The following is an 11,025-nucleotide window of genomic DNA, read 5'->3' as shown; positions in this document are numbered from 1 at the left end:
GCCAGGCTGCACCTCAGTCCTTATATTCACTCGTTGCGCAGCCGCTCTTCCAGCGACGCGCGGGGATGTCTCAGACTGCGCAGGCGTAAAGGTTAACTAGTTCATGACTTGAGGAAACTTTTTTGAATTCCACTCCAGATTCGAATGTGTCAATAGTAATTTATAGTGAAATATAAATCTTCATGGAAATGAAAAATTGTGTTTCCAGAAGAAAAAAGATTATAAAAATTATTTAAGGCAAGGACAAAAGTTAGATGCGCCGCCCGGGAATCGAACCCGGGTCGCAAGAATGGGAATCTTGCATGATACCACTACACCAGCGGCGCTCGTAGTGCTTAGCGTTGCTGAAATGCTTTAGATTGACGTACAAGCAAACGTGTATTCCCGGAAGATTTGTTTATTTATTTAAAATAAAAGTTTATTGAGAGTCCATATAATCTGTTACTTTTCATATAAGAAATGATTTCTTTTCTCTCATTCCGATACAGTTGAATGGATGTTCCTGCTTTTTCTGTACGGAAAAAATCTCATTAAAAAAGTTTTTATTTTTAGCTTAAAAGAGTTTCAAGGGACTTCCCTGGAGGTGCAGTGGCGGGACTCGGCGCTTCCACTGCAGGGGGCTTGGGTTTCATCCCTGATCAGGGAAATAAAACCCGCAAGCCACACAGCGCGGCCAAAAAACAAAAAGTTTCATTAAGAATTTGTCTTCTTCATATATACACTACCAAATGTAAAACCGATAGCTAGTGGGAAGCAGCCGAATAGCACAGGGAGATCAGCTCGGTGCTTTTTTGTGACCACCTAGAGGGGTGGGATGGGGAGGGCGGGAGGGAGGGAGAAGCAAGAGGGAAGAGATATGGGGATATATGTATATGTATAGCTGATTCACTTTATTATAAAGCAGAAAGTACACACCATTGTAAAGCAATTATACTCCAATAAAGATGTTAAAAAAAAAAAAGAATGTCTTCTTGGTATTAACCAAATTTTTGAGAGCCTGGAATGTATTTCTAGATCTTAGCGGAATTTTTCTTTATATTTGAATTTCCTTGGTATATTCAATGTATACTGAAAAATATTTAAGAAATAGTTATTTAATGCAAATAGGTCCCAAGAATTCTAAAACCAACTGACTCAGAATATATACAAATTTCAGCCCTCTTCCAGGGAAGCAGAAAAATTAGGGCTCTGAGATGTACTTCAGTATACTCATTATGTGTTTTGCATTGCATTTTATAAGTTTTGTAAAAGTTTTTAAACATTGGGAAATGTACATGCCCCAAAATGTGGTGTTTTGTTTGGACTAGTTCCTTTAGACTTCGATACTTTTGGATAACCATTTTTAGAATTGTCTTTAGAATCTGGTGCACATTCTTGGGATTTTATTCAAAGATATCAAATATTAGTCTTTTGGGGATGAATAAGACAAATGTTAATAGTGGATAGTATTTTTAAACAACGTTTTGAGATGTAATTCACATAACATACATTTCTTCCATTTAAAATGTACAGTTTGGGAGTTCCCTGGTTGCCTAATGGTTAGGATTTCGGGCTTTCATTACCACAGCCTGGGGTCAACCCCTGGTCGCGGAATTGAAATCCCCCAAGCTGGCAGCCAAAAAGAAAAAAAAAAAAGGAAAAAAATGTATAAAGGAAAAAAATGTATAAAGATAGAATGCACAGTTCAGTGTTTTTGTTTTGTTTTTTCAGTTCACTGTTGTGGCCTCTCTCGTTCCAGAGCACAGGCTCCGGACGCTGCAGGCTCAGCGGCCATGGCTCACGGGCCCAGCCGCTCCGGGGCATGTGGGATCTTCCCGAACCGGGGCACGAACCCGTGACCCCTACATCGGCAGGCAGACTCTCTACCACTGCGCCACCAGGGAAGCCCCAGTGCTTTTTTTTTTTTTTTGAGTGTAATCATAGAGATGTGCAACCATCTCTATAATCAATGTTAGAACATTCACTGCCGAAAAATGAAACCCTTACCAATTAGAAGACACTTCCTATTCCCCATTCCACCCCCTGCCACAACCCACTAATCTTCTGTCTCTATAGATTTGTCTATTCTGGACATTATATTGTCCACGAAAAATTTGATTAATAGTCAATCTAAGAAAGCAATAGAGAATTTTATTTGAGCCAACCTGAGGATTATAGCCCGGGAGACAATCTTTCAGAAAGCTCTGAGGACTTTTCTACCCATTAGAAGTTAATGCACAGGGCCTCCCGAGGCTGCTGCCAGTCAGGTGAGCTCCGGTCTGTCTGCGCTGCGGCAGGGAGGCCGCGGGATCAGCGAACCAAACCAATGCTGGGTGTGGAGGTGGTGCCTCAGTGTTCTCTGGGAAACGAGCAATGGGAATGTGCACTGGTCTCCTCTAAGCCATCACCTCATCTTTAACCTGGCTCAGGATGGGATCAAACTATCAGAGACTTAAGGTGATCGAAATATATGACTTGACTAAAGTAAAGTTAAAATATTGTGGTATGCATTTCAATTCTCAAGCCATAGCTCCCACCATTGAGCAGATTGACCAGTCTTTCGACGCGACCCATCCTGGAGTGTACAACTCCATTGAGCAGCTCTTCCACCTCAGCTTCAGAGGACTGTATTTCTCTTTTCAGCTAGATTCATGGACCGAGGCTCCCAAGTGCGAACCCAGTTTTGCCCATGGTCTGGCTTCTCTCCAGACAACCCACGAAGCAATTGTGAAACGAATGCACATCTACAGTGGAAACAGCCTACAGGATGCCAAGGTTCCCATGATGCCCTGAGCTGTTTCCTGGGCAATGTGTGTGCTGAGAGTATAGATGTTCTTTGAGATGGAACTGGACCCTCAGGTTTATGACTTCGACTACTTGCCGCAGGTTGCGGACCCAGCGTATTAACAGATGCCAAGATGTGGGTATTTGAATTCTTAGTGTATTTTGGCAGTTCCTGCCAAGATGTTCTTAGCATGCTTACCTCTCCACACAAGGTCTTCTACAAGTCAGAAGACAAAATGAAGATTTATTCTCCTTCTCCTGATAAGCAAGTTCCATCCAAGTGCAATGACTACTTTTTTAACTACTTCACTCTTAGAGTGGACATCCTCTTTGACGCGAATACACTCAAAGTGAAGAACTTTGTCCTATACGCCAATTACCCTGGACATTATAAGTTTAACATTTATCACCACTGTGAGTTCAAGAATCCATTAACTGTAAGGAGAGAAAACACAGATGGTCAGACAGAAACGTGCATGGCCTACAGCAAGGGGGACAACATCCAAGAGCTTCTGGGCCATCCTGTGGAGAGGCCTGTTGCTCTGCACAGGTCCTGCTCCCCAGACAACACCAACCCATTTGGCTCCACATTCTGCTTTGGTCTTCAGTGGATGATCTTTGAGGTCATACAGAACAACCACATTGCCTCGGTGATCATTTACGGCCCTCCCAGGCCTGATGCAGATCTGAGGGCCACGGAGCTCCACTAGGATCATCACCACCCATGCCCCTCTGCCCCGTGGAACTGTGCATCGCATCCTATTCGGCAGGCCACCCTGTGGGTTTTCTTGGACACCTTGTCAGGGTGGAAGGGCTGTTGTGATATTTTGAGCTGGAGCTCAGGCTGGGTGCTCTGCCATGGGGTGAGAGGTCCAGATATTCCTCTGTCCATTCTCAGCCTGCTGGTGCCAACAGGGGGCACAGACTACAAAGAGAAGCACAAACTCTGAGCCTTGATACCTGGACCCAGGAGCTCTCGGCTAACATGTAAGGGGAGAGTGTTCTGTCTCCTCTGACCCACACACATTGGGAAAACCTGAGGCTCTTTCTGTGGATGAGGACCCAGGCACCCAGGACAAGGACAAGGTCCTGCCTTTGGCCCAACATTGCCACATGACCCTTAAGGCAAGCAGGTAGCATGTCCATAGTACTTGGTTGCAACTTTTGTACTACATCCACTTTAGTTACTGGATGAGCTGGCGGTGGGCAAGGTGGCCCACCTGCCCTTCCCTGTTTCTTTCATGCGTGCGCTCCCTGCCAGGCCCAGTAGGCACACCCAACTGGTTGAAACACAACTTTCTCCCATCAAGGTATGTGCCCAGGCCTGGTTCCCACCTTTCTTGGAGCCAGGCTTCAAGGCCGCCTGTTCCCCTACTCTGCCCCAACCTGGCTGACAGGGCTGCATGTTTCCATCCTGTTTGCCTCTTTAATTTAATGCCAGAGTTGTAGCCAGAGACAACTTCCTCCTTTTTTGTGTTTCAGCATTCTGCTCTGCACTGTGGGCTTGACTCCCCTTCCCCGACTCTGGGCAGTGTCCCCTGGCCAGGCCCATTCATAGCTCAAGTCCTCTGGGGCTCAAGGAGGGCTGGGCTGCTCAGTCTCTTTGTGGAATTTGCTAAGGAAAGTAGTATATGTGCTTTAAAAATATTAATCCTTTTGAAAAGAATTGAGAAAAGAAATGTATAATTTTATTCCATTTTAAATTATTTTCATTTAGCAACTTGTGATACATAGATGACAATTTTGTGAGTTTTTCAAATGTGTGTACAGATTTTTGTAAGTATAGCTCTTTTGTAATTAACTCATGTACAGCCTCATCCTGTATAGTTTAACATCCTGTATAGTTTAGCCCAGGGGACCTGCCTTGGGCTCCTGTGTAGTGCCTGGGCCCACAGCCAGGCTTAGGCTTGTGTGGCATTCCCATGACTTTGTGACTGATTGGTGTCTTCCCATGTGGACTGTGGCCTGGCCAGAGACCCCCCCCACCACCACACAACCCACTGTGGGGCAGCCAGGACTGTTCTCATCCTCTTAGAATGGGGGAACCTTCCTCATGCCCTGCCTGTACCCCTCCTCCAATAAAGACCTATGCCCTTAGCAACAGCTCACTATGTGCTGTTGCTGGGATGTTTGTACTTAAAAAATAAATAAATAAAAGAGAATACACAGTTATATACATTTTGAAGACAAAGAGTTATACATCAAATGATGTATTAACAGTTTACATAGTCCAGATCTGCATGTACAAGGCAAGTAGTGAGTCATCTTGATTAAGGATTAAGAAAGGAATATGGGGATTCCCTGGCGGTCCAGTGGTTAGGACTCGGCACTTTCACTGCCCAGGCTGTGTTCAATCCCTGGTCGGGGAACTAAGATCCTGCAAGCTGTGTGCTGCAACCAAAAAATAATAGCAATAAATAAAATAAAATAAAATACACTTGAGCTGGAAATGAAAACCCTCTTTAGTTGAGAAGGAAAAGAAATAAAACAGCCCCATGTTCAATGCTGCCTCATCCCTCATGTTATGTCTCATCCCTCATGTTATAGCCTAAGGAATTACCTTTCTGGTGCCAGGAAGAATTGCTCTTTACCATCAAGCAGGCATTCCTGTGTCTTTTAAGGAGATCTGGTTTATGTATAATTGTAGAAGCACAGTGCACACTAAAAAGGAGTATTGGCCCAAATGAGCAGAGAGAAAGTTTTATGTTTAAATTTTTTTTGTCCTCCCTTAAAAATAGTTTTATTTCATCAATTCCCTCTTTTGATCATTAATGTTTTGACAGAAAGCATTAGGTGATCAAATATTTGGTCCCTTGATGCCACCTGTGGTTGCTTACCTGCCCTGGGTCTGTCATGTCCCTCCATTGCCAGTTCTAAAAGCCTGGTTCTTTCTTTCCTTTTAGGGGGACTGTAGTGGTATAATGTCTGTCAAGCACTGACAGTGAATTCCAAGTTGCCCAGTAGGACTTATGTCAATTTTACATTGCATGTGCATTGCACATGTTCATTATTTTATAGAGAACTATAGATGTAATCAATAGTTTCAATCAGTTTAGATATTATTATTTTAGTAGAAGTTGGTGACACATAGCACAAAATGCAAGAAACCATCACTTTGTAAGTTATACAAACTGTCATCAAAATTACCAACAGGAGTAAGAATGCCATTAGTAAAGATTTAAAGCAGGACCCCCCCCACCCCGAACCAAACCTTTTTCCTAGTATTTCTCCTAAACTGGGAAGAAGATCATTTAGAGTGGAAATTTGCGTTTTCATATGTGTCACAATATGGGTTATATTAGAAGACTCTTGGGAAGCAGTTAAAATATCTAGTGCCATGTGATGTTTTATTTTATTTTTTTTTGGCGGTACGCGGGCCCCTCACTGTTGTGGCCTCTCCCACCACAGAGCACAGGCTCCGGATGCACAGGCCCAGCAGCCATGGCCAACGGGCCCAGCCACTCCACGGCATGTGGGATCTTCCCGGACCAGGGGCACGAACCCGTGTTCCCTGCATCGGCAGGCGGACTCCCAACCACTGCGCCACCAGGGAGGCCCAAGCCATGTGATTTTATAGGACCTCTTTTCTCATCATGGAAACTTCTGAATTGAGCAAGCTAATGGCTTGGTTACTATCATTTAAGGCTTGCTGGGTGAATTTTGTTAAAGTCTCTGTGAATAATGACAACTTCTATTCCAAGTGAAGGAATAAATATTGTGACCAAACGATCATACCAATGCAAGACTGACTGATCTCAGTGTGTTCACATTAAAGGCAGATTGGCAGGAACAGTTTCAAAGGCTGCCTCTAGGTGACCTTGCGCGTGAGTAAAACCAATCGTGCATCTTCCTAACCAACCTGGGGAGAGGCAAGGCCATAAAATTGTTCAGTAAGTCCATTGGATCCTGGTAGGAGCTAAGTAATATATATACATATATTTATTTATATCCATTATCTCTTTTTAAAATTAATTATTTTTATTATATTTTTGGCTGCATTGGGTCTTCGTTGCTGCGCACGGGCTTTCTCTAGTTGCGGCGAGCAGGGGCTACTCTTCTTTGCGGTATGCGGGCTTCTCATTGTGGTGGCCTCTCCCGCTGCGGAGCATAGGCTCCAGGCGCCCAGGCCTCAGTAGTTGTGGCACGCGGGCTCAGTAGTTGTGGTGCACGGGCTTAGCTGCTCCGCGGCACGTGGGATCTTCCCGGACCAGGGATCGACCTCGTGTCCTCTGCATTGGCAGGTGGACCCCCAGCCACTGTGTCATCAGGGAAGCCCTAAGTAATATATTTAATATCTAGTGAAAAGGAGTATTTATAGTCAGGTTCTGAACAAATGTCATTCATTGGCTGAATAAGAGGGTCTCACTTAGTGATATCAGTGGTAGCTGGCACAGTCCTAGCGTATCTTCCTTCTAAAATAAAATTTCTAAGGACCATCCAGTTAGAGCCTTGGAGAGAAGAAATCCACCAAGGTACACCCGGAAGAATCTGTCGTAGATTACTCACTGTAAAGCCAACAATTGAATTAATTTTAAACCCTACTTAGGTTTTGTGCCCATGATAGAAAAAATTGATATATGCAAAAGTCCACGAAATCAATAAAACACTATAAATAATCATATAAGTCAGGTCCAGCATCTCAAGATAGCTGTCTACTTCTGATGTCATTGTCTTCTTGTCCTAGTGTGGGTGTAGTTTCTCTTCTATTTGAGCACTGTTTTAAAGTGAGTTGAGGTCAGCAGTCTTCTCTATAGACCAGCCCAGTGCAGGACCCTTCTAAAGTGGGAAATAAGGATCCAAAAGTCAATTTCCTTTAGTTTTACTGTGTATGAGCTAGTCAAGTGTACCTGGTAAGGGTCTTTCTATCTAGGTTGGAGATGGCCCTTTAAATAATGTCTTTCCCAATATGCATAACCTGCCTGGTTGCAGGTCATGGGACAACTGATCTTTGCCCAAAGACAGACTACTGGGATCAGCTTCAGAAAGAAACTTAGAATGTCCTTTAAAAAGTTAATTAAACTTTACAATAATATAACATAGTAATGAGGAGCCCTTCAGGAAGTGAGTCCTAGGTAGTAAATATAAAACCCCAAAGACACGAACAATGCTAGAATTGAATATCCACAAGTAATTTTTCTCTCTAAAATTATCCTCATTTCCACCAAATATAGCCAAATTAAGACTAATTTGTAAAAAAAAAAAGAAAAAGAAAGAAAAAAAAGACTAATTTGTTTGCAAAATAAGCCTGGCTTCAATAAACTTATCTTAATTATTTACATAAGTGTAATTGATTATGTAGGCTCTTTAAATTGGCTTTGCTGGAAGTTTTCATAAGGAATCTCAGGTTAAACTTTTAAAAGGCCTGTCAAGGGTGGGCAAGCCACATCAAGGGCTTGCTATCAGATTCTGCCTGTGGTATCTATAGATTTGGGTGAATTCCTTTCTTCTCAAGGTCCCCAAAATATCTTGAGATTCCTGCACCAGCCAGCAGGTGGACTTCTTTATTTACCTGGTAAGGCTGCTGAGAACACTGAAAGCAGGGTACCAGGTTGTTTTCCAAGGGGCTTTATAGCTCCGTAAAGTTCACCTTAGTTCTTTAAAGTTATTTGGTCATATCTGATTCTATCATATTCTGTAATACAACATTCCAGTCAAAGCCATGTTAATATAACCAATGTTTCCAATTATGTCCTGTTATAAGGAGAACAGATTCTTATTGAACTTATACAAATAACTATATTGCCTAAAAATAAGAATATTTACTAAGAGTTTCCAAATTCTGAAGTAATTGAGAGAAAGGATAAATATTTCAATTCTGCTTAAAAATGTACAACTTACCCAGTTGCTGTAAGTCATTATTAGCTTAAGAGGAAAGATTTCCTTAAAACTGGAAAACAAAGATTAAAAGCCAAAAATATTTCAGACAAAAAGCCATAAAAATTATAACCATATTCATCAGTTCACTCAGTCCTATGTAGCTAATCCTTGTTGATCTTGATCATCTGTTAACAGTTTATGAAGCCATTTGGTTTTCCATTAGAACTCTTTAATTTCTTACCCAGATTTGTGGTATGATTTGAAAGATATCAGAAACCTGTACTTGTCAAAAGTTTCTTTCTATGAATATTCTTGAAGATGAAGCATTTTTTTTCAAAAGCATCGGAGTACAACAATAGCTGTCCGTAAATGGTAAAAAGACTTTAGGGCTTCCCTGGTGGCACAGTGGTTGAGAGTCCGCCTGCTGATGGAGGGGACATGGGTTCGTGCCCCAGTCCGGGAAGATCCCACATGCCGCGGAGCGGCTGGGCCCGTGGGCCATGGCTGCTGGGCCTGCGCGTCCGGGGCCTGCGCGTCCGGGGCCTGCGCGTCCGGGGCCTGCGCGTCCGGAGCCTGTGCTCCGCAACGGGAGAGGCCACAACAGTGAGAGGCCCGCGCACCGCAAAAAAACAAAAAGACTTTAAAATGTATGGTTAAAGATCTAATTTGCAATTGACAATGAAACTTGGCCTCATCAAATCAAGTTCTTTTCTTGCTGACAAATTTTTTAACAGAGATTGTAAGATCTTATTTGACTTCTAGTAAACCTAGTACTTAATGTTGATGGTTCCACAGACACATCTGTGTCAGTTAAACCAAAAAATTTAAACTAATTTTGATACCAAATATTAATTTAACATTGAATATTTTCCAGTGAAACTGAAATTCATTTGGGTTAGTTTCTTTTATATTTCTGAGTATTTACATAAGAGCTTAGTTTTATTTAAGCCAATTAAATAGAGCTAATTTACATTAATTGGCATTTAATTTTGGTAAAGCCATCCGAACGTAAAGATATATCATATCTATAACATACACACGTATAGACAGACACAACCAAAGATCTCATAGCTTCATTTTCAAGTCTAGTCATGAATCAGGTATTACAATATAAACTCACTAGTTTGTAAATAACAATTGGAGTAAGTTAAGTTTATCTGCATGAGTTTAAAAAAGCCTCTTTTCCACCTTTTTTCCTCTCGGTCTCAGGAATTGGAGATGGTTTAGATAAGAGTAAGGTAAGAGTTCCTGAGAGTCCTGGTAGAACACTTACATCTCAAGGCATAGGGAGAGAAAAGCAAGTCCCTCCTAGAAGATCTTGTTCCCTTAGGGTCTGAATTCTGAAAAGATGTTTATCAAGCTGGCATTATATAACTGCATATGCAAAGCCAGTTTGGGAATGTCAGAAAGAGACCCATCTTGGTCATTTTCAGGGCGTGACTTTCCACAGTTCCCAACTAAGTAAGCTCTTGCAGGTATCAGTTCCGTAAGTGTAATACATAAGCCCAGCTGGGGTTCCCATAGATGCCTGTCTGTCAGGGAGCTGCTTGGCCTTTGAGGAACAATTTCCCATTATTAATTTGGTAGCCTAATTCAACAACTTTCTGAGAACAGTGTGGTGTATCGAATGTGTGCTGCTTCTGAGTCTAGCTCCTCAGAGAGTTAACCTTGGACTGGTTTGACTCTTTTACATGTCTCTGTTCTTCCCTCTGATAGTCTAAAACTGCTTTGGGTGCTCAGAGCACTAGATGATCAGTCTTTACATCATGTGTCTCAGGAAGAGCAGAAATGACTTAATAGTACTGGGATTTCCTGTGAGACTGCTCCATGTCGCAAGGATTAATCCTCAGACATTTCCACTAAGTTCTCAGTTGCCTGAGGACACCTTGTGGCCAGAGGGAGCAAATGTCCCTTTTCTTCGGAGTGGAATAATTCAGCCTCTCATTTCACTAGCTGTTTGTTCAGACCATATATCTACTTGTTTTTCAATTAAGCCAAATTTAACAAAAACCTGGCCACCTATCTGGGTTTCCCTGAGCCTCCCACCCAGATCCCCCTAAGTCCCTAAGAAATGTACCAGTGCTCTTTAAGACTCCAAGTCTTAAGTAAAATCAGCTTGAATAAAATTTGTAGGACCATCACCTAAAACAATAAGAGCTGGAGAACTTACAGGAACACCTGAAAAGTACTGAGAAGCCAGTGGAACTCAAAGGACCTGAGCTGGTACTGAACAACAACCAGTTCAGGTAGTCTCCAGGTGTCCTCTGATGGGTATCTCTGATATCCTGCTGGCTATGCTATGCAAATGTCTATGAAAAATTATTAGTAGTCAATCTAAGAAGGAAATAATTTTATTCGAGCCAATAGAAGACAGTCTTTCAGAAAGCTCTGAGGACTGTTTTGCCCATTAGAAGTTAAAGCACAGTTATATACATTTTGGAGACA

At 42.3% G+C, this 11,025-nt stretch overlaps 1 non-coding gene and 1 pseudogene across 1 annotated transcript; one reads left to right on the top strand and one right to left on the bottom strand.

The window, feature by feature from the left end:
- Positions 1-255: 255 nt before the first annotated feature.
- On the bottom strand, positions 256-326 carry TRNAG-CCC (transfer RNA glycine (anticodon CCC)). The gene has a single exon. It is a non-coding gene; the product is annotated as a tRNA-Gly (tRNA).
- Positions 327-2,305: 1,979 nt separating this feature from the next.
- Positions 2,306-3,473, top strand: LOC136133558 (phagosome assembly factor 1 pseudogene; annotated as a pseudogene).
- The last annotated feature ends 7,552 nt before the right edge of the window (positions 3,474-11,025 follow it).

This window comes from Phocoena phocoena, chromosome 14, assembly GCF_963924675.1.
Source record: "Phocoena phocoena chromosome 14, mPhoPho1.1, whole genome shotgun sequence".
NCBI lineage: Eukaryota > Metazoa > Chordata > Mammalia > Artiodactyla > Phocoenidae > Phocoena > Phocoena phocoena.
Note: the sequence above shows the minus strand (reverse complement) of the source record. Positions and strands in the feature narration are given on the sequence as shown.